The 20,075-nt window shown below is 40.3% G+C and overlaps 1 protein-coding gene across 1 annotated transcript in view; it reads right to left on the reverse strand.

The window, feature by feature from the left end:
• RARB (retinoic acid receptor beta) overlaps positions 1-20,075 on the reverse strand; it is a 725,304-nt gene that overhangs the window by 684,924 nt on the left and 20,305 nt on the right. The window contains exon 2 of the mRNA XM_035705024.2: positions 9,387-9,464. The gene's annotated coding sequence lies outside the window, so the exon portion shown is untranslated. The remainder of the gene's footprint in view (positions 1-9,386; positions 9,465-20,075) is intronic.

Here is a 20,075-nt window from a genome sequence, read left to right on the forward strand (position 1 = left end):
ATAAGAGCCATATATTCTGGACTCTATAAATCCACTCTGTACCTCATATCAGATTTTTTCTTCTGAACTCTATAAATCCACTCTGTACCTCATATCAGATTTTTTCCAATATAAAAATAAGGCACACAAATAACAAAGTTGATCAGATTTACAAGCCAACTTAATATTATGAAAGAATCATATACAAACAACTGCAACGAGTGATTTTAAGTGTACGTTCACTGTAAGGCATTTATAACAACACCTACTTAAGTGAATAAAGAACTACACTGTATTAAGAATTATTCAGTTTTTTTGTACAAAAGGGAGATAGACTGTTGATTTCTTGCTTCACAGAAACAGAAATGGAAAGTAGCCACAAATGATATTAACATATGAAGTATTTTGACAGTGATTTACTTTTTAAAAGCCTTATCAGTCTTCAAAGTGGATTCAACACTAAGTATGCTATCATGCATTATAGATGTGCTTCTGAAGTGTCTTCTATTCTTGTTGTATATTAAATGAATTATTTTGATTTCAAAAACCTTGATTTTCTACATCCAGACAGTATCAGGATAGATTTTAAAAGAAACTAACACCCACATGTAACACATGCACTTTATACTGTTACCGAATCAGCATTGAAAGGATTTTCAGTGCTAATGTGGCCCAGCAAAATTATTTTAATTTGATAGTTCTTACAACACACATATCAAGCCCTATTTTCTGTATAACCCATCCAGAGATATAGAATTGCACTTTCCTTGGTAGAAAGGAGTTGTCAATCTCTGATCACTTCAATAGGCACCTATAATCTCACCGTAACTACTTTGCTCTCAATGGGGACTCATTATTTGACACTTGACTTGGAAATCTGCCTGGTGTTCAATTTGATTTCAATGGTAGTCAATGGAAAAATCCCAAGCCTCTACACATTCTTTTTTTTTTTATTTTATTTATTTATTTATGATAGTCACACAGGGAGAGAGAAAGAGAGAGGCAGAGACACAGGCAGAGGGAGAAGCAGGCTCCATGCACGTGGGATTTGATCCCAGGTCTCCAGGATCATGCCCTGGGCCAAAGGCAGGTGCCAAACCGCTGTGCCACCCAGGGATCCCGCCTCTACACATTCTTTTGTTATTTTTGTACATTTTTCTTAGAAGAATTTCCAAAGTTGCTTTTTCAACTTAATGGGCCACTGAAGACCTGACAGGACTGGAACATTATGAGGGCAGAGGAGTGTGCAAGCAGATCTGAAAAGAACACAGAGGTCCAATTCCAAGTTGCCTGAACGCTGAAGCAGTTCCCCCTTTAGCCATTTATTGGGACTGCACCCAAAGTCAGCCTCCACAGGGACCAATGACCCAACCTCAGCAGGCTCCCTTCCTCCCACAGGACGGATAAGCAACTTTCGATGGGTTTTAAGGTATCTAGATGCTGGGCAGCTGGTTTTCCAAGACAACTCTATTGAATAGCTGCTACTCCAAGACCCAGTCTGCCTGCTGCCAAGCAGGTCTGATTATCCCTCCACTGAGAGAGATGCTCCCTCAAGCTTTCCCTGCAAAAGGAAGAGAAACAGAGGGAGAATACTTTACATGTGGAACCTAAATCCCCCAGTGTGAGTGAGGCCAGCAAGTACTGGGACCCAGCAGCACAGTTTGGAGGGTGAGGGGAAGTTAGTGGACCTACAAAACTGCTTCTCTTGCTGCTTCTGGCTTTTTCGGTGTTCTCATTCTTCACAAAGCCTATTTCTTAAAGCTTGCTGTGACACTGTGGAGCTCACCTCGAACCATAGTGTAGGACAGGAGGTAGCTCACAAGGACCTTGCCGGGCATTACTGAGGCATTAGTTTGTTCTGCTACACACAGGCCATTTTGTGGGTTGCTGAGAAGTCTGTGTTCAAATGGAATTTTACAGGATGACTAGGGCTTGGGAGTACACTGGATTTGAGGGGTGGGCTTAAGGATTGGAGGAGTCATTCAGAGGAGAGTTCTTACCAAAGCCTGAAAAAATGAAGCAATTCACTGGACACCTAAGCTTACATGCAGTTTAGTACTGGTGAAATTTAAAAGACAAGAAAGTAGTAAGAGGAAGTAAGGAAGGGTATCCTGGGATCCACTGTGAAGGGCTCTAGATGTCCGCCCAGGAGCTACACTTCAGATTCCTCAAACGAGGGTCTGTGACTAACCACCTGAAAGCACAGAACCCCTCTAGGATTCAGAGCCAACACTTTCTTTTGATGGCATGGGTGGCAAGTCTTACTACCTAGAAAGTTTGATGAGGGGAAATGAGGTCAACACAATATTTGTATGACACATTCAGGCAAATTATCATTATATTACTGTGTAAAAATGGTTTCACAGGAGTTTGAAAAAGAAATGCAATAACAGAACATGCCTCAGGCTGTAGTTAGGTTGAACCCACAAGAGCCTCACTGTAGCAAATAGATACCAATTCATGTTGCAAAAGACAATTAATATTTAGTAAAATATTCAGTATCATGTGTAACATCAATTTAATGTTAACTTAGATTTTATTGGAATTGTGTCTTTGTATTCACTTTGGTTTGGTTTTATAGTTGTACAGGAACTATTAGCACAGGAGAATGTATCTAGGTTTCTAATTGTACCTATTAAGGTAATACTGTAACAAAACTAAGGGGGGGGGGCACTGAGTAAGGGGTTATAAAGAGATTCAGTGCAGCATAGATAGGCTCTGCATCCAGACTGCTCAGGTTCAAATTTTGATTGTACCACCTTCCTGCCCCATGACCTTGGCACTGAATCTCAGTGTGCTCATCTGGAAAATGGAATTGATAAAAGTTCCTACCACACTGGGTCATTGTGAGGAATCCATGAGTTAATGCTGTCAAGGGCTTGATACAAAATAAAGACCGCTCATGCGGTTAACTATTGTGGTTTATGTCATTTTCCTTTTACTGGGATCCATACTTTGTTCAAGGAGATGAAACCTACCTGTAGGTAAGACGAAGTCCCTGAAAACTTGTCACGTTTTAGATGAATGTGTATTTCTAAAAAATCATTTCAGTATGTAGATTTGATGAGGAGGAGAAATTTAAGCTCATTTGGAAGATCGAAGTGAATGACAATGTAATTGAGAACACTGTTCTGGGAGTCTGTTCAATGGGTAGCTCCCAGACCAGCATTACCTGGGAACTTGTTACAAATGCAAATTCTCCAATCTCTGAATAAAAAAAAGTCTGGAGATAAAACCCTTTGGTGGGTACTATCAAGCCCTTCAAAGGATTTTCGTGTTCCAGGACAGGGGTTGACAGATTCCTTCTGTAAAGGCTCAGATATAGGGATGCCTGGGTGGCTCAGTGGTCGAGCACCTGTCTTCAGCTCAGGGTGTGATCCCGGGGTACTGGGATTGAGTCCTACATCGGGCTCCTGCAGGGAGCCTGCTTCTCCCTCTGCCTATGTCTCTGCCTCTGTGTATCTCTCATGAATAAATACAGAAAATCTTTTTTAAAAAGTGGGGGGGGGGGCAGTCAGATATAAATATCTTACATTTTACAGGTCACTCAGTCCCCTTGAAAATACTTTAAAAAATGGGTAGGGGTATGTTCCAATAAATCATTTACAGAACTGTGTACAGGCTGAATTTGGCCAACTGGCTACAGCTTGTGGACCCCTGCTCCAGGATGTGGAGGACAGCAGCTGTGCCTAGCAGTAAAGGAGGACAATGTTGAAGTCTGGCTTTGAGATGGTGAGTTGGAGGTAGACGTGGATAATTATCAGTTGAGTATCTGGCTCTGGAGCTTAAAGGAAAGAGCAGAGCTGAAGGTATATACATTCAAAGGCAGGGTAAGATGCTTATGAAAAGTTGGGTGCAGGTGACACTGCCCATGATGAGCATGGAGCAGGAGCAGGAAGGTAGACCACCAATCCTGACCAAAAAATAAGAGGAAACACTGAGAAAGATGAGGAGCCAGACAAGAGAGCCAAGAACATGGATGTGATCAGTTGCAGCCCCCGCCATGCCATAGGCATGCAATAGTGGCTACCCCAGGAGCAGCCAGGGTGTGACTGTGCACAGCTCAAGGTTATGTGCAGAGGGTAACACAAGTATGTCCAAACAGCCAGGGAGCTTTTCTAAGTGAAGGAAAAAGAAACAATCTGTGAGCAGAAACAGATGGAAGAGACTAGGAGAGAGAAGGGTAAATTGGAGCAATGATGTTCCTGAATGGGGAAGAGGCCCCCTTGAGAGGCTAAGGGTATAACACTGGCCCCGAAAGGCAGGGACCACACCTCCTCCTTCCACAAATGCAGCAAGAGGAGGGACACAGCAGCTTCAGGACAGGCAAGAAGTTCAGCTTCTTTATTGTGGTAACCTCAACCTTATCAATAAATTAGAAAAGCATTACGCAGAGGACAGGTGAAAAATAGACAAGATAATAAAGCATCACTTCTTTAGAAATAAGTCAAACTTTTCACCGATTCAGAGTGTATTTCCCATTTGGTAGGTATTAGTGGTGTTCTTTAATTACACTGGATTTATGAACAGGCTAGGCATACAAGAGATTTTATTCCCTATTCTCAATTTTAGCATTCACATCTTGATGCGCTCCTTCACCTAACCCAAGTTATGCTGACATGATCTTTGACTTCCCACAGAGAAGCGTTCATTTTAACTGGCAGGCAAATGATATTACACTCCAAAGGCCCATCATGCTAAATGACCATTAAACCATTACACTTAAGAACTGCCTCTCAAGATGGAGATTCCAAATGCTGCACAGAGTATCACTGTTTAACTATCAGCATTTTATAGACAGGGAAATGTCATCACCAACCTCACATGAATTCCTCCGGTTATAAACAAAACATCTGTGGCTAGTTAGCTGGGTTGGTTCAGTGATGGGAGTTTCAGGGCCAAAAGCTTGGATGGAATCCTTTGTCAAGCTCCAGGTAAGAGCCACTTACCTGCCACCCCTGTTAGATGAAGCATCTAACAAATGAAAGCTTGGATTCAGAGAGGGTGTTGCTACCACCACCCCATCTGTCAGTCTCCTTGCTCCTTATTCCTCAGCAACTGTTCCCCTCACCCCTGATCACCACCACCTCTCCACCAGCCCATGTTCACAAAGCTTTTTTTTCTGGCCACCTGCCCCTATGTTTTTTTTTTCAAAATTCTTCCTTTCACTGGGTTAACCTGTTCCCGTCCTACCCCTCCCTGAATTTCAAAGTTTGCCCCAAATCCACTGAAGTCTTATTATTTTTCTCTCTTGACTCCAGTCTTCGGGAGTCTTTATACAACCAAATGATCACCCTTGGACTCTATAGTCTCTGATTTAGTTCACAATTACATTCAGCTTGAGTTGCTAAGCTGGCCGAGGATAGTAGTATAGGTATGGCACAGTGCCATGTAAAAACAAGGTCTTTCCTATCTCAAGTGCTGTATTTCTTGGTTGGGTAATCCTGGGCAATACATCCAGCCTATGTGGACATTCATTTCCTCATTCATAGGATGAAAAGCCATATAGCTCAAATTCTCTGCCTTAGATTTTCTAATCACTGCAGTCTTTAGTAGCCGTCAAATATGTGACTGATGGAGACAGATCCTATGCATAGGTAAATGCAAATCTAAATCAGGTGCAAAAAATTAACCAAAAAAACCCACTATGCCTTACAGGCCATGTGGGTTACAAGCAACAGTTCTTCTTTGCCTTCATTGATTTTCAGCCGTACCTTTAAATTGTGCAGGGCCATTTGTGCCCTACATACGAAGTGGTCCTAATTTTGAGTTGTTCAGTTACATGTTTACAAGTGTTCCACTGACAACCATTTTAGACATAGTTTTAAAAAGGCAACTACGAGGAGAAGTTTGTGCCTGGTCAACAGGGCAGGCAACCAAGTCTTACTAGAGAAACCATAAATCACCTTTTTCTGGGTATATTGCCCTAGCAGAGGTTCTCAAACTGATCTCACAAGTCCTGATAGGGCTGTGCAGGACATCCATGAAACCTCAAGTACTTTCCTCCTGATGCCAAGGTGGCACTTGCCTTTCTCATGCTCTTGCGTATACTGCAGTTCTCTGAATCTAGTATAATATGTGATATCGCAACAGTTTGAAGGCAGAAGCAGATATGCCAATCCAGCTACCTTCTACTAGGCTAGACACTAAAAAACTTACAAAAATGTGGAGGAAAAGGTTCTGCTCTTCACTGTTTTTGCTTTGGGAAAATCCCTTTTCATAAAAAATGTTATTTGTGTTAATAGGCTTATTCTAAATGAAGCAATTAGCAAATTTCTCATTTTTACTTTCTAATATATAAATATCTATAGCCATACCCCACATATAAAAGCTTTGAAGTCCTGTAGGACTGAAGGGTATGAAAGAGACAAAAACATCTGAGAATGGCTTCTCTATATCAATAATGGTATGAAAGCAGTATCTGGCAAATAAGAAGTTTAACTCTGAATTCTCACTAAGACATATGAAAAATATGCTGCTAACAGATTAAGATTTTATCTTTTATTGATGTTCAGAACCCTGAAACTTTTCTCCAAAGAAAGCCAGGAAGGTCCACACAATCCAATGATCTTTCTTTCTTTCCTTTCTTTCTAAGATTTTATTTATTTATTCATGAAAGACAGAGAAAGAGGCAGAGACATAGGCAGAGGGAGAAGCAGGCTCTCCATTAGAAGTCCAATGTAGGACTCGATCCCAGAACTCCGAGATCATGACCTGAGCTGAAGGCAGACGCTCAGCCACTGAGCCACTCAGGCACCCCTCACCTCTTCTTTCAAATCCAACCCCACCCTGCGCTCCAGACCAGGAGTGGTTAGGTGGAGCAAGGAATGGGGAGGGAATCAAGTTCACACTACTCCTTTGCTTCATGAGGTCAGCTCAAGGATGGCACTCCTACACACATTCTTTGCAACACTACGTATATTAGTGTGCTAAGGCTGTCATAACAAAATACTACAGACTGGGTGCCTTAAGAAATTTCTCGAGGTTCTAGACAAGGCTAAAATATCTAGGTGGTTGCAGTTCTGGCTTCTCCCTGAGGCCACTCTCCTTAGCTTGCACGCAGCTTTTTTCTGTGTCCTCACATGGCCTTCACTCTGTCCTAGGGCATCCCTAGTAGCTCTCTAAAAGGCACCAAAGGCTGTCATCCAATGGCCCCAGCCTACTGTCTCATTCAGTCCCCTCTTTGAAGGCCTATCTCCAAAGACTGTCACCTGGGTTAGGGTGCACCCATGTGACCTCACTTAACCTTAATTGTCACTTCAAAAGCCCAGTCTCCAAACCTGGTCACATTCTGAGGTACTACAGGGTTAGGACTTCAATATATATTAATTTTGGAGGAACATAATTAAGCCTATAACACCATGGTGAGAAAATAATGCTCTTTTACTCAGTGGTTATGAGACACCTACACTCTATATTCTATTATTTCATCTTTTTAGGTATACCCAGGAACCCTTTGAATTCATATGCCTCAAGTTCCTCATTTTATTTAACTCAGGTACAGAGAAGTGAAGTAACCTATCTAAGGTCACACAGCACATTATTAGCTCACACAAGGAAGGAAAGCTTTTCATTTTTACATATAGTCTTATTTTCAACATTCAGCAAGTGTATTATTTAGAGAAAGCTTCAGTGATTTTAAGAAAACATTTGAGAACTGCTTACAATTATTTCTTTTGCAAAGAATTATTTTTATTCAATCATCATGCCCCAATTGATCTATTTATTTGGTGTAGAGAATAAAGGATGGGAGGGGGTCCACGGGTTTGTTAGTTTCTTTCACTTGAGTTTGCCTACACTGAGGCAGATCTATGTTCAAACAACTCTTGTCAAGTGTTTGAAATCAAACCCTTTAATCACAGAGAAACAATAAAAATGTAATATAAAGAAACCTTCTGCCTTCTGACCTTCTGCTATGTTGAAAAACAGCTGCCAAACTTCTAGCTCCCTAAAGTTCTGCTAACTAGTTTAAGAGCTACAAGACTAAAGTTAAAGCAGGTGGAAGGTCACTGGCTGGGAAGCAGAACAGCCCAGGTGCACAAGGTTTGTCCACAGACTTCTGGCAATAAACAGCCAGACCAGGTATCGTCAATACCTGACGCTCCTTCCTCCTCCCACAAGGCACAGCTTAAGATATGCTGTCCGGCCCCGTGAGGCACTAACCACTTCTGCCTTGGGCCTGGGTCTTTTTGGAAAACTATAACAGGAGTGTAGCATAAGGTCTCTGCAATGATAATGAGTACAAAGTATGCAGAGATTCGCAGGAGGCTTTGCCTTGGTTTAGGATCTAAAGCAGAGGCAAACTACAACCTAAGGCCAAATCTAGCCTTTGAGCTAGAAAACAAAACGTGAAACAAAACACACAAAATAAAATTACAGGGGTGCCTGGGTGGCTCAGTTGGTTGTGTCCGCCTTCTGCTCAGGTCATGATCATGGAGCCCCAGGACTGGGTCCCCTATTAGGCTCCCTGCTCAGTGGGGAGCCTGCTTCTCCCTCTCCCTCTGTCCTTCCTCTGCTCATGAGCAACCTCGTGCTCTCAAAGAATATCTTTACAAAAAATTCTTGAGGATACATTAGAATGTCAACATCAGATTTCAGTGTCTGCACTCCTTCACTTGTATGTGGCCTAATACTGCTTTCCTTCTACAATTGAGTAAAGGCCAAATTGAGTAAAGGAAACCGTGAGGCCCACAAAGCCTAAAATGTTTACCATTTAGTCCCTTTACAGAAGTCTGCAAACCTCTGATCTAAACTTTCAAGCACTCCCACTTCCAACAGCAAATATATAAAGCTTATGTTTCTGATTTTGTTATCTTTGTGTATCTCACCCCGGGAAAATATAATGGTCTAGCAGACAGTTATCAGTTGCGTTTAGGATTTTGTAGGACATGTGAAACCCAAAAAATTTAGAATTCTAAATCCTTTTTAGAACAATATCACAGTTTGAAACTCCAGTCCTCTGAAGTGAGAAAAGGCTGTTTTGTTTCACTTCCAGGTGAGTACAATAACAGGACGCCTGCAGTCATTTTGATGTTAAACTGTTTATTATAACTACGTGGGGGTTTTAGGAGAAACTCTGTTCCTATTTTACCACATAGCTCTGACACAAATGCCTCCCCTCAGCATCCATCCTCACTTTACCAGTGGCCACTCACCTCCCCACCTTCAACAGACTTAGAGCTGTTTAACCCCCAGAACCATGTTCCTTCAGGAGATACTTCAACATAAAACAGCACATCATTTCTTTCCTCAGAGCTTTTCCTGGCAAGAAATTATTACCATGGATCAAAGTGATTAATCAAAATAAATACTCCAGAAGCCAGATAAGGCGGATTACAAAGGGAATTACTGAACGTAGCTTCTAATAAGAGTATTAAGGAGTTTAAAAGGAGTAAATCTGAGCATACCTCTCTTCTGTAGATCCTGAGAACAGTTCTCTAGATGAAAAGGAGGGTGACTGTCACTTCATAGTAATATTCAGAATCCTGTAATAACAAATACCTTGAGTTAGTGGTCTTAAAAAAAAAAAGTAGATTTGATTATTCCGGGTCTTTGCCTCCTTCTTCGCAATACCTCGTTTTCCACGACGTGACAAGTTCATCCTTGTCATAATGAGAAGAAACCACCAAGCCCCTTTGCTAAATCTCAAACTAAGCTGGACTGTGTCCACTGTAGCCATGATCATCGAGAGGAAGAAAAGTGAGGAGGCACAGGTTTCTTTGTGCTAAGCTTTGTATTAACGGGACTCAGATGTAACTAGGTATTTCTGTATGCAAAAGGATTCACATAGATGATAAATGTGATAATGGTGTAGCTACCTTTAGGATAGACCTTTGATCCCCTAACAAATTGAAAAGTAGATTGTATAAACGTTCAGCTGTGACCCAGATCCATGAAGACTTAAAAGAGAAAAAGACATGTTGTGATCTTCTTGGGTTCTTCATTTTTCACATGGTAATATTCACCCTAGGGCCTAAGGAGAAATACCTCTAATTCCTGCTTCACTCATCTTAGGGAAACATGACAGTGGCTTTTGACCCTAGCTGTTTCTCAAAAAAAATGAAGTCTTAGGTTCTAAATTGTCTTTTCTTCAGAGAATAGAATTTGGTCCTAATTTCCTTCTGGTAGAGAAGCCAAATAACTTGTCTCCAAGATTCCCTTAGGTTGAAGCTTAATGATCACAATTGGATATTCCTGTAGTCCAATAACATCAATCCCAAGAGAAGCCAATAGGGTGGCCTGATTTAACAAATCACTACAAGACTCCCCAATTAATGTTGTTTCAGACAGACCACAAATAGATTTTTATATCCCAAATAGTGCATGGAAAATATGTGCACTAAAAATGTACTTGCTGTTTATCTGAAATTCTAATTTAACCAGGTGTCCTTTATTTTTTCTGATACTCTTAGGAGCAACTTTAATTGAAAATGTCTTTTGGCGGACACTGCAGTGGGGAAAAGGTTTGGTGACTGTGTTGTGCCTAATCCTTGAAGGTGAAAGTTCATAAGAGCTTTGGAACAGGCGAAAATATCCTTAATTCTCAATTCTCTAGTAGGTGAAATTGAAGGGGTGATAAATTAAATATTGCAGGGGCCTAAAATGAGAAGTTGTTAAAAGTAATGTAGTTCAGTAGATAGAAGACAAACTGCAACACCCTTGCTTTTTTAAACTTCCTTAAATTGCTTGGGTATATATCTTATAAGTATTATAATTAATTTATAATATTTATAATGTATGTGTGAATTAACTGAACAAAAATTGGGTGCTTTCACTTATACTCTTGGCATCATCATGAACTCTCAGGTGCAGCTCAGCAACTAAATAATGAGAAGGCATTTCCTCTTCAGCTTTGGTGCATTTTATCTCCAAATAAATCAATTTAAAACTCATCTTGACACTCTCCCACCCCATCATTTCAATGTGGAAAAAAAAAAAGGAAAGAGATTCAACCCAACTAATCCAATTGCTTTTTCAAGATACAGACTCCTTAAGTGTTGCCTCAAACTACGTCTGACCTCTTGAACTCACAGAGGGGAAATTAAGGCAGAAAAACCTAGCAGTTCAAATCATGGCAGCTTCAAGATTTGGTAAGATTTAATCTCCGAGGTTCCCTAAGGCAAATAAGGTGGAGCAAAATAACCGGAGAGTAACATATTGAAGAATAGCTTATTTTTAAAAACTGAAAATGGCCCCAAACACCGAGCCTTTAAGAGGAGAGGTGTTTACAAAAGTTCAAGGTTATCATATTAAGTTACCAAAGCATAATGATAAAGACAGGCAACTCATCAGGGAGAGGTGGATTGAGTACAAAAAAGAAAAGAAAAGAAAAAACCAAACAAACAAAAACTTACATAACTGGGTACAAGGAATCTTTTGCTTGGATAACTGTACCAACCTTAGGGACATCATAGTCGACATAATACCTTATTTACCTCACAGTTATTTTCCTTGCACAGTGGATCACGAAGTATTTCTATTTCTTAGTATTGTTGATTGGCTGGAGCAAACCAAAAAAGGGTCAGTTCCCCTGGAGTCCTCTTCTGAATGTTCACCCTAGAGAGCTTCACCCGGAAGTTAAAAGCCTCTCAGTGTAATCTCCTGAACTTGCCATATTGATCTACAATTTGGTTCCTTCTTAGGAAAGCCTTGGAACCTCATATGTTAATATTCACACCTGAAAAATTCTACTGACAAGGCATTTCAAATAATCAATGGGACCAGGATACAAAAACTGTATATGAGCAGAATAAAGAGTTTCAAAATAGTGTACATATTCAAGAATCATTTTGCGGGACTTATTACAAGCCCAGATTACCAGTCTCCATCACAGAGATTCAGACATGGTAGGTCTAAATTTTCCTAGGTTTAGTTTTGTTTTCTTATAACACATATACAATTTATTGATCACATACTATAAGCAATGTAATCTGACAAACCTCTTGAAAGTTTACCATCTTTGAGCATTTTATTTTTCAAAGCAGACTTCTAGGGAACAAGTATTAATCCTGCTTTATAAAAGAAAAAGCTGAGGTCTAAAAAGATCACAAAATACACTCAAAGCCACATAACTTGCATATATAGAAGTCAAGGTAAACTTGTTCATTGATTCATCCATGTATTACTTCTCTTACTTGTTTTCTAACTACTTCCAGACTCCTCTACTTGATCACCCTGGGCTACCTACTAGCCTCTAACCTACTAGACATACATCTGCCCCAGGGCCTTTGCTCTTTCCCTTCTCAATGCCCGGAGCATTCTTCCCCATTCTCTCTTCACTCCTCACTTCCTTCACTCTTTGATCAATCACCTTCTCAATGAAACCTTCCGTGACTATATTATTTAAAACTACAACCTTTCTCTTCCTGGGAACACCCTGTCCTCCTTCCATATCCTCCTTATCCTTCTGAAAGGAGATGTTGAATGGGTAAAGTGAAGACACTCCTTCTTATAGATCTTATGTGTAGCACACTACTCATTCTGAATGGTTTGCACGTGTCTATCTCTTCCACTAGGATGGTGGTTCTTGAACCTTAGCAGCATCACAATCACTAGAAGGACTTTTTAAAACGTGGATTCCTCACTCATCCTAGAGATGTGATTGAAGTGATGCTAATAGTACCAGTCAGCAAGCCATCTTGAACAGCCTTGCCCTAAGGCACTGGTTCTCACCTGGGATGATTCTGCACCCCCAGGAGACATTTCACACTATCTGGAGACATTCTTTATTGTCAAAACTAGGGTAGAGAGCTACATGGCATCTCTTGTGCTAAAAATCTTACACTGCTCAGAACAGCCCCACAACAAAGAATTTTCTAGCCCAAAATGTCAACAGTGCTAAAGTTGAGAAACCCTGCCCTTGAAGAGTGCTTCTCAAACACTTATCCCACATCAACACTTAGAGAGCGTATTAGCATTTGTATTGTCAGGCTGCCCCTTCAAAGTTTCTGATTTGTTAGGTAGGTCAAGTGCAAGGCCAGAAACTGTACATGTCTATGTACCCAAGCAAAGGAGATGCTGCTGGTTCAGGGCCTACAGTTGGAGAACAATTTAGTAGAACAAGTACTCCATGAAGCAGGGACTTTGGTCTCTTTTATGCACCACTGTTTCCTCAGAAACAGAGCATGGCATAGTACAGCCACTCACGTCTCTGATTGTTAAAATAAGATACTCACACTTCTTGCCCCCTACAAGGTTATTCTGATACCAGTGATCCTCATATTATACACTGAGAAATGAGTTGTTTTTGTTTTTGCTGTTTGGGTAGCAACTTTGGGACACCTTCTATTCCTATTACTCACTTACTACCAACCAAAGAAGGCTGATAAAGTATATGTGTTAGTCTATCCGATCAGGAGAATGCTAGGATTGCACCCCCACAATGAGATCCCTACAAAAGAAACAAATAGAGACACACAGAGAGAGGCAGAGACATAGGCAGAGGAAGAAGCAGGCTCCCTGTGGGGAGTCCGATGCAAAACTTGATCCCAGGACCCTGGGATCATGACCTGAGCCCAAGGCAGACGCTCAACCACTGAGCCACCTGGGTGCCCAAGCTATTCCCATTCTCAAAAATAAGGCCAGAGAATTCTCTCTTTCTCTCTCTCTCTCTCTCTCTCTCTCTCTCTCTCTCTCTCTCTCTATCACACACACACACACACACACACACACACACACACACGCATAAACACACACCTAGTTCTTAAATCTGATGCTTGAATGAGGTCCCTAGCATTTTAACACAATGAGACTCGGTGCCTCTTCTTAAATGTACTTATGCTTCCATAAGCACATCTATGGCAGTTGTTCCAAGATGGTATCTTCCAGGTGCTGCCAATTACCTCTCCTTACATCATTCTCTGGGGGAATATTCAACTCAGTTCCTTTTATCCTGTGCCCAAGGCCAAAAATGAAGCAGGTGATCTCCATAACTCAAAAATGTCTGATATCTTAGACTCAATTGCCCTGGTTAAGGCAGGCATTTAATGAAGAACTGGTGAATGAGAAGTTTAATGGCTAGAGTCAAGACACTCCATCTTAAAAATCTCTCTTTACTTACGTGGAATCATCAGCCAGTGTTATTGATTTGCATTTACTGACTGGACTTTCTATTGTTTTCAGATGTTACGATCCTCAGCTGGTGCCTGCAGGCTATTAGTTTCAGGGTTCAGTTTGCTGTCCTGAAAAACCAAAGCGTTCCCTACTGAGTTGAGAAAGCTGAAGCATTCACGATAGCTCCGGAATCCACCTCATTTCAGAAAGCGAAAAAGTATTTCACTGATTGTCCTCATTTTATGAAAATGAGAACCTACACAGAAATAAGCAAAAATTTAAAAAATGAACACAGTTCACACTTTATTTAAAAAATAGCATTACTGAGTTATAATTTACATGCTATGGAATTCACCAGTTTCAGCATTCGATGCAATGCTTTTTGGTAAATTTACAGAGCTGTGCACTTATCATCACTATCTAATTTTAGACCATTTCTGAAGAGAAACCTCGAGCCCATGTGCAGTTACCCACTGGCACCCCCTGCCAGAGCCAGTCAACTCCTAATCTACTTGCTGTCTCTACAGATTTGCCTTTTATGGGAATGCTATATAAATGAAATCATACAGTATGTGATCTTTTGTGTCTAGCTTCTTTCATTTAGCATATTGTTTTTGAGGTTCATCCACACTGTAGCATATAGCAGTACTTCATTCCTTTTTATTGCCAAACAGTGTTCATTGTATAGATATATTACGATTTGTGTATCCATTCACTGGTTGATGGACAGTTGTTTTGTTTTGTCTATTAAGAATAATGCTGTTATGAACATTGGCACACAAGCCTTTTGTAAATATATTTTCATTTCACTTGGGTAGATTCCTAGAAGTAGAATTTCTGGGTCATATGGTAAATCTATGTTTAACATTTTTTAAAAATGCCAGACTGTTTTCCAAAGTGGCTGTACTATATTAAAATCCCACCAGCAATGTATGAGGGTTCCAGTTTTTCCATATCCTGTCCAATATTTGCTACTGCCTATTTTCTTTTTTTACTATAGCCATATACATGGTTCACTCTAAATGTTGAAACAAGAGTGATTTCAATTTGTATCACGAATATAAAAAAATACAGCCAGCATTCACTAAGGACCTACTCTGTGTAATGTCCTTTAAATACATTTCTGTTAGCTCTGGAGCACCTGAGTGGCTCAATAGGTTAAGCATCTGCCTTTGGCTCAGGTCATGATCCCAGGATCCCATGTTCTTACGAACCACACAGAGCCGGTCAGGCTCCCTTTGATTAATTGATACATATTAATTGAAGCAGAGGTGTTGCAAGTGTCAGGGCAGAAACTGAGCCCACGCTTTGAGGTGTGGTGGAGTCATTTGGACCTTGATCAATGTTAAAGAAACCATAGCTTCCCTGGGAGCCCAGGGAGCAGGGCCCACACACGTGAAAAGTTGATAATTTCCTTTACTGTAGTAGTTATTGTACTGACTATTTATTTAAAGTGCTATTCAATGGTAAATGTCAATCTAGGATTGGGATACAGTGAGAACGTTCTAGGATTCTGAGGTAACTAAAGCTCCCCGTCAAGGACTCAATGTTCCAGTTCGATGCAGAGATAGGCAAGGAAGCAAAGAGTTATGAAGCATGGCACTGGGGTGCCTGGCTGGCCTGGTTGGGGGATCTTGATCTCAGGATTGGGAGTTTGAACTCCATGTTGGGTATAGAGAGGACATAAAAATAAAATATTTAATGGATGAACAAATAAAGCATGACATCAAAGGTAAAAAAAGAAAAAAAAAAAGAGGACTCAGGTCATGATCCCAGGGTCCTGGGATGGAGCCCCATATCATGGGGCTCCTCACTCAGCAGGGAGTCTGCATGTCCCTCTGCCCTCTCCCCCAGCTCATACTCTCTCTTTCAAATAAATAAATAAAATCTTTAAAGATAAATATATTTAAATATATATAGAAATACATATATATCTATATACATATATATCTTTAAAGATATATATGTACATTAGTTAGCCCATCTTTAATGCAATATCACCTATAAGACACAAATAAAGAAATAAGGTTCAGAGTTTAAATATTTGCCCATGGAATCCTAGCAAGCAGGTAGCAGTCTGAATTCAATGCCAGATGTGTGTGACACAAAACCTAAATACAACAGCAATTCATGCAAAAACCATGACATATTTGAAATATACGCATGGGCTTTATCTTGCTAATCACGGCCAAAACACTTCTGTCAATGTCATTAAAAAGAGGAATCAACAGACAATAAAATCAATTGTTCCTAATAACTACAGATGTTCCTTTGAAGGAACAATGCTAAAGTTCTGAAGAACCATTTCACCTCAAAATATTCTCTTCAAACATCAAATCTCATAGTTATAGTCTTGCTTCAGATTTAACTAGCAAGATATTTATGACAATCAAAACTCAAATGAAACATACTTCATAGCATGAAATTGCTGAATGGCTTTTATTAACTGTACTGAATCCTCTGCCACTATCTAAAGTTATGAATTCTGACAAAGCTGCTATTCATGTTTGAGTGCTCAAAAAACATTTATTGCTAGTTTCTAAGTCCCATCTGCGACTAAAAATATTGATGTTTCCTTTGACCCACATTCCACTACAAAGAGGGTGTTGATAGAATGGTGATGGCCAAAGTCACTGGGTGGAACTGCTCTAGCTCAAAATCTATAACTAATAACTAACTCTTCTCTGGCCACACTTCTTGGCCTACCCACTGCCCTACCACCAGTCATGACTCCAGGTGATCCTCTCATCATCATTTGAAACGTAATCCTGCTCTCAATATCTGGTTCTTCTCTGCCTTGGAGATGTTCTGAGCAATGACCAGAAATGTTCAACATTTCAGATTGGGTACTTTATTCCCTTTGGATTCATTATTTCACCTTTTTGATCCAGATAGTTTGTTAATGAATACCTGTTTCTGGTTTGGTTTTAGAACATCTGGTGATGAAAATCGTTGTTACTACTCAAAGTATGGTCCATAGACTGGTAGCATCAGCATCCCCCAGGACCTTATTAGAAATGCAGGATTTTTTTTTTTAATACAGGATTTCAAACCTCGTTCCTAACCTACTGATCAGAATCTGCATTGTAACAATCTCCCCAGAAGATCCCTATGTGCTAGATCATTAACTTGAGCTAGTATGGACTACCAGGTCTAACCCACAGACATAGAAACTCATAAAGCCCAGGTGAAAAACTTCCCCTACCATAAGTAACAGCAGGGGATATTAATTATTCAGAAAACACTCTGTGTAGGTTTCTTCCCTCTTCCTCCAAGCACAGTGAAGCCATGCTCCTTAAACAATGACAAAAATCTCTTGACAGTTTTGCCTTGCAAGGAAGAGTGCACTACTGTTCATATTCATCTGCTTCCTCTCTCTGGAGGAGTGTTAAAGATCCTCATCCTGGTGAACCCAGGTCTGTCCGCATGACTTGCTTTGGCCAATGAAATCTAAGCAAAGGTGATAAGTGCATTTCTAAGCAAGAAGCTTTAAGAGTTGGTTAATGTTTTGTCTCTCTCTTTCTTGACTATCACAAGCCTGTTAATAGCCCAGATGGTGGAGGCTCTATCACCTGAGTCCAGAGAGGACAACATGGAGCTGAACCAAAGGTGACCTATGGAGGACAAGCAGAGCTGCTGTTGAAAGCCACAGGGAGGGATCCCTGGGTGGCGCAGCGGTTTGGCGCCTACCTTTGGCCCAGGGCGCGATCCTGGAGATCCGGGATCGAATCCCACGTCAGGCTCCCGGTGCATGGAGCCTGCTTCTCCCTCTGCCTGTGTCTCTGCCTCTCTCTCTCTCACTGTGTGCCTATCATGAATAAATAAAAATTAAAAAAAAAAAAAAAGCCACAGGGATTTGGGGTCCATTTGTTACAGCACAGAATAGCCTAAGTTGACTGATGTACCTTGAATCACTGTTGCTTTTCCCTTTTTCAATTAAAGAAAGAATGGGTGGGGGGGGGGACAACATACCTTAGAAAGGAATCTTATTTAGAGGTTCATTTACATCTGAATTCTCTAGAACCTAGGTTATCCCACTCTCCTCTGTCAACTCTGCCAACTTTTTTAGTTTGTTTTCATTCTTCTAATTTCCAGATCTCTCCCAGTCTGCATAGTAATTTTTATTTCTTTACCTCAGGGATCAGCAAATGTATTCTGTAAATGTCCAGATAGTAAACATCTTGGCCTTTTAAACCATATGGTCTCTACCATAACTACACACCTCTACCATGGCAGCATGAAAGCACGGTGAGAAACTACTACAAATGCATGAGTATGGGCGTATGGCTATGTTCCAATAAAACCTTCTTGGCCCAAGGTTCAAAACTTAGGGGTTACTCTTAATTTGTCCCACATTCTAACCCCTGTAACTAAGCCAGGCATTAAGTTCTCATAAAACCACAGAAATTTCACCTGAAAGTTTACCCAACCTTATACTTTTATGCATAAAGAAACTGCTACCCAAACAAATTAAAAATTCATATCCAGAAACATATACAGAACTCTAGCTAAAGTTATGCAGGCTGGATGAACTATTGAGGGATGAATGCACTGATGTCTTCAATTTACTTTGAAATGCATCAAATAAAAAAAAAAAAGAAGATGAATGAGAAAATGAATAAGTAAAGGTATGGATAGCTAGGTCTGCAAAGCAATGAAGTAAAATGTTCATTGTAAAATATGGATGGTGTACATATATATGTGTGTGTGTGTAATCACTGTAAAAATCTTTCAATCTTTCTGTATATTTGATTTTTTTATAATAAAATGTTTGGGGGGGAGGATCAAACTAAATACAGAATTTCAAGCCTCATCCCTAACCTACTGATCAGAATCTGCATTGTGATAATCTCCCCTAGGTGATTCCTATATGCTACATTGCTAAAAGTCTACAAATGCTAAGTATAATCAATTGATTTGTGAAATGTAATTCTACTTGATAAATATCCCATGGAAATTTATCAAGTAGAGTTTGGAAAACTGACCTATGGAAGGCCCCAAGACATAAGCTCAAATACTTTCCTTTTCATTTTCACTCAAATAAATAATTTTGAACCCCTACTATATGCTAGGCACTATGGTAAAAAGGCAGATGTGGAACTTTGGTCTCGCAGGAAACAAAAATTAGCCAACCTGTGGTGGTTTTGAAATTCTCTAATACCCGTTATCTGTACTATCTATTAGGCTCTTACTGTTTACTGTTATAGTTGATCCTCTTTTCTCATGGACATTGCAAGCTCCTTGAAACAGAGATCCATGCACTGGCCTTAGTGCCCTATACATGGTACCTGGAAAAAGCCTGATACCACGTTTGTTCATAAATGAGGGCCCTGGATACTGTATTATGCTAAGATGCTGCCAAAGTGATGATATATCTTTATATAACAGGCCTCTATCAACATGCTTCTAGAAGTTTTTCAATAGTTGAAGGCAAATGCCTTTACTCCACTAAGTAGAATCATAGACTAAATAGAGCCAGCTATGAAGACTATGGTTATATGACAACATACATCAATCTTCATTATTCACAGAGTCCATATTTGTGAATTTGCTTACTTGCTAAAATTTATATGTAATTATAACCCCCAAATCCTAACATGTGGCACTTTCATGGTCATTTGTGAATATGGCCAAAATCTGGGTCACCCTATGCATACATTAGGTGAGGTCACACATGCAACACTCCACCTTCTTGTTTCACTTCTCACACAGTGAACAAATGCACTTGTCATACCTTTTTAGTGCCATGATTTTTTTCTGTGTGGTATTGGTTGATTTTGCTGTTCTAAATGGCTCCCAGGAATGCCTGGGTGGCTCAGCGTCGAGCGTCTGCCATCAGCTCAGGATGTGATCCCTGAGTTCTGGAATCGAGTCACGCATCGCGCTCCTGCGTGGAGCCTGCTTCTCCTCCCTCTGCCTATGTCTCTGCCTCTCTCTGTCTCTCATGAGTAAATAAATAAAATCTTAAAAAAAAAAAAAATGGCTCCCAAGCCCAGTACTATGTGCTGTCTAGTGGTCCTAAGTACAAAAAGGGTGTGAAGTGC

The sequence above is a fragment of the Canis lupus genome, chromosome 23, assembly GCF_003254725.2.
Source record: "Canis lupus dingo isolate Sandy chromosome 23, ASM325472v2, whole genome shotgun sequence".
Classification (NCBI taxonomy): Eukaryota; Metazoa; Chordata; class Mammalia; order Carnivora; family Canidae; genus Canis; species Canis lupus.